Here is a 4,652-nt window from a genome sequence, read left to right on the forward strand (position 1 = left end):
CTAAAGGTGCTAACAAAGTGTGCGAGCTCCAGCTATCCATCTATGGACTGGTGCAAGCATCTCAGAGTTGGAATATATGCTTTGATGGGTTGGTCAAAGTATATAGTTATACAAACTTGCGGTGAAGCCTGTTGTCGGTGTCAAAACCGGCGGATCTCGGGTAGGGGGTCCCGAACTGTGCATCTAAGGCTAATGGTAACAGGAGGCGGGGGGCACAATGTTTTCCCAGGTTCAGGCCCTCTCGATGGATGTAATACCCTACTTCATGCTTGATTGATCTTGATGATATGAGTATTACAAGAGTTGATCTACCACGAGATTATAGAGGCTAAACCCTAGAAGCTAGCCTATGATTATGATTGTTGTTGGTCCTACGGACTAAACCCTCTGGTTTATACAGACACGGGAGGGGGCTAGGGTTACACAGAGTCGGTTACAGAGAAGGAGATCTACATATCGGATTTGCCAAGCTTGCCTTCCATGCAAAGGAGAGTCCCACCCGGACACGGGACAAAGTCTTCAATCTTGTATCTTCATAGTCCAACAGTCCGGCCAAAGTATATAGTCCGGCTGTTCGAGGACCCCATAATCCTGGACTCCCTCAGTAGCCCCTGAACCAGGCTTCAATGACGATGAGTCCGGCACGCAGATTGTCTTTGGCCTTGCAAGGCGGGTTCCTTCTCCGAATAATCCATAGAAGATCTTAAACATGAGGATCGTGTCCGGCTCTGCAAAACAATTTCCAAATATCACCGTAGAGAGTACAATATTTCACAAATCTAATCTGCTGACAACTTTTCACGGCATGACATCACGCCACGGCCCGGTCATTATTCGAACCATTTTTATCAACCAGCTACCACACATATCGAAGGTGGTTTTGTTGGCACGTCTTGTCGAAGCAGAGATCGTGTCCCCTTATCACGGCATTCTCATCAATACGGGTGTGGGTAACCCAATCGCGTATCAACGCGGCGCTTGGGGAATAAGCGAGTTTACCGGGCAAGTGGGGAGGCACAGGATCCTCACTGCCTTTATAAGGATATGAGGACTTCCTTTTTTCACCCATGCCTTCTTCTTCCTCTGCTCATCCCTTCCCCCTCACTCGAGCAACAGCGCCCAAGAGTTCGTCTTATCCTCCCCCAAAGGTCTTCCGAAAATGTCCGGATCCAGAGCAGGAGGCAAGTGGATGGCCTCTACCGTTCGGGAGAAGGATATCAAAAAGCTTCGGGAGGCCGATGTGGCCAAGAAAATCAGCCACCGTCTTCCGATGGCGGGACAGGTCGTCCCTACTCCGGAACCCCATGAGAGGGTTTTTTTTCCTCCCTCATTTTGTCCGCGGGCTAGGGTTTCCCCTCCACCCATTCGTTCATGGCATCATGTATTATGACAGGATCGATTTTCATGATCTATCCCCCAATTCCTTCCTCAACATATCAACATTCATCGTCGTGTGTGAGGCCTTTCTCCGCATCTCAACACACTTTGGCTTATGGTTGAAGATTTTTAATGTGAAGCCCAAGTTAGTGAGCAGCGAGCACGCCGAGTGCGGAGGTGCCATGGTGAGCAAGATGCCCAACGTCACATGGCCATCAGGTACTTTTAATGATTCTGTCAAAGAGTGGCAACAGCAGTGGTTCTATGTCACTGAGCCATGCGACCCAAAATGGGCCACAGCTCCCGAATTCTGATCTGGAGCTCCCTTGCAGATTACGTCCTGGCCCAAGAAAGGCCTGAATTGGTCTTCGTCCGATGAGTTGTCGATACTCTAGACGCGCGTCAAGGATATGGAAGACAGGAATATCAAACTTGTCAATGTAGTCCAGGTGATGTTAGTTCGCCGGATTCTTCCTTGTCAACATAGGGCTTGCAATTTATGGGAGTTCGACCCGGCCAAGCACCAGACCCTGCTAGAGATCTTTGGCTCCTCGCACAAGGACATCTGGAAGGTGCTTTTCAAGTCTGGCAAATCGTGGCCGAACTCCGCCGAGGACCGCGGGTACCAACTGTCCCGCCCTGCAAGTTCGGTAAGTCATTGTATGTTGGCAATTCGTATGTTTTATTCGCATAACCCAAGGGAAATGCTTAATGTGTTTTCACAACCCTCCTAGGGCTGGACGAAGAAGGCAGGGCAGATCTACTATCCAGCCCCACTGCCAGAAGAACCGGCCGGCCCACTTCTAACTAAGATGCTGGTCCCGACGCCTTACAAGGCGCCAAAGAAGAAGCCCGAGACCGAGAAGGAGGCCAAAAAGACCAGGGGCGGCCTTCGTCGCCGTGGCACTCCGGACACAATATCCGAAGTCTCCGAAACCCGCTCTTCCTCCGGAGAGGTCGAGGAAGAGGAGGAAGACCAATCCCCGATGAGGGGAAGAAAGAAAAGGTCGGCCTCCACATCTTTGGAGGCCGAGTCGCCTAAGAAGGGAAAAACTCCCCTTCAGGAGGAGTCCACCGCCGCTGCCGACAGCAGCCCGGAGTGGGATCCCAGGGCCTAGCCCCTGGTGAACTCGTGAGTATATAAAATCCGAACATATTTACGCATCTGGACTCACTATATCATGGTGTTTCAATCATTGAGCCATATGTTTTTTGCAGTCCGGCAGGGTCCCGCACCGAACAATCCTCATCAGAGGATTTATTGGGTCCGGATGCTATGAACAGCGAGATGCCCCCGAAGGCCCCTTCCCTAAAACACGTGAACGACACCGAGCTATCGTCCCAGAGGAACCCAGGCCAAGGAGGGGGGAGAAGACCGTGAAGGCGGCACCAGGGGGTCAAGCTTCAGGGGCCGGACACACGGGAGAAAAGGCTCCCATGGATGTCGATGATGGGGGCTATCTCGAATTCGGCCCCCAACCGGACACGATTCCGGAGACCGATCAGCTCCAGAATCAGGCGAGCAATCTCCCTCGACTGGAGGGGGTGCACCTGTTCCACCAGCGACTTCTGTCCAACCAGAGGTGTCCAATACTTTATCAGCGGCGCTAAGGAGCGCCTCCATCGTTGAAGAACACCGTGCCCTTATGGTTACGGTGATTGAGAAGATTCCGTCCGCTGAGAGTGGACTGAATGAAGCCTGCATCAGCCTTATAATGGGCCTTGAGTTATGTTTTTGGGAGGTTTCGACAAATGTCACAGTGTAGGTAGTAGCCCCTGAGACACTGTTCGGTGAAAGAAGGCACCGGACAGAGGATCAAATATATGTTTGCAGGAGACTTACTTTATGGAATCTCTCCCTTTTCCTTTTTTATAAGCAGGCGTCTGTAGCGACCGCCACCTCTCATATTGTGGAAGTCTCGGGACTGAAGCAAAGTCTGGAGCGGTCCGAAGAAGAACTCGGCCGAGTGAAGAAGCACTTGGAGGATAACCAAGGTATGCCAAAAAACCTTGCTCGCGTTCAGCGCGAATGAATCATTTAGTATGATAAAAATATGTTTCATGATTTGCTCTAGGGGCGATGACCGAAGTCGAGGCTCTTAAGAAGGTTGTGGCCGAGGCCGAGGAGAAGGCAGCCGCAGAGCGGGCTCTTCGTGAGAAGCACGAGGCCAGGGTTATTGAAGCTGAGCAAGAGCTTCAGGAGGCCGTGAAGAAATGTGAGACCTTGGAGCAAAGCTTAACAGAGAAAGAATCCGAACTCACCAAGGCTCATCAAGCCGCACGCGATGCCGATGCCCGGGAGGAAACCGAAGGCGCCCTGCAGGAAATCCAGGAGGCAAAGAAGATCGCGGCAGGTAAGGATTTTTCTATGTAAAGCAAGTATTTGAAGAGAATATCACGTTTCTAATTTGAATTCTGATTTCTCCAAGGGTATTTGCGGAGCTGCCACGTAGCATATCTGATGCCGCAAAATTTTATCGAGCTGAAGAAAAGGGCATTGCGGAGAAGCTCTTCTGGTCACTGTATCTGGCGCTGGTGTATCCGGTGCCATTTGCCGATCAGCTGAAGCAGCTAATCGAACTACATTAGGCGGTCGAACTAGCCATGAAGGATTTAATTATCCGGCTGTGGCCCGCCGAGCCGATTCCAAGCAGCTACTTCGGGCTCATGAAACGGCTTGTGAGTGCCTGCCCTCGACTTGATGTCATCAAGCGGTCGGTCTGTATGGAGGGTGCGAGAATGGCCTTCGCCCGTGCAAAGGTGCACTGGGGGAGATGGATGCTGAAAAGCTGATGATCGAGGGACCACCAGAGGGGAAGGAGCACCGCAAGCTCGAGTTATATTATGATAGTGTCCTGAAAGGATCCCGCCTTGCGGCAGAGCAATGCACCAAGTACATTATATTTCCATGAATACAGTCATGTTGTCCTTTTTAATGTTGAATAAGGTCATTTCTATTATTTATTGCCTATTATTTGAATGTTTTTCCTCCTGCGCGGCCATTTTATATATTAATCCTGAGAGTTGGCCAGTCGTCGGCTTCTGCCCCCACGCAGGAAGTACGGGGGTGTTCGGGATAAACCTGAGCACTATTTATCCCAGTTTTGGGTCCTTGAAGGAGGTGTTCAGCACAACGAGCAGGCAATAAGACTATAGGGATTTATCACTCTCACTTAGCCATAGGTGCTCGACAAAAGGAAGGTAGGCGCAGCCCCTGGTGTACGGAAGACCACACGAGGGGCTCTATAAGCACCTGTTCGAAAGAAAAGCCGATC

Source organism: Triticum aestivum, chromosome 5B, assembly GCF_018294505.1.
Source record: "Triticum aestivum cultivar Chinese Spring chromosome 5B, IWGSC CS RefSeq v2.1, whole genome shotgun sequence".
NCBI classification, from domain to species: domain Eukaryota; kingdom Viridiplantae; phylum Streptophyta; class Magnoliopsida; order Poales; family Poaceae; genus Triticum; species Triticum aestivum.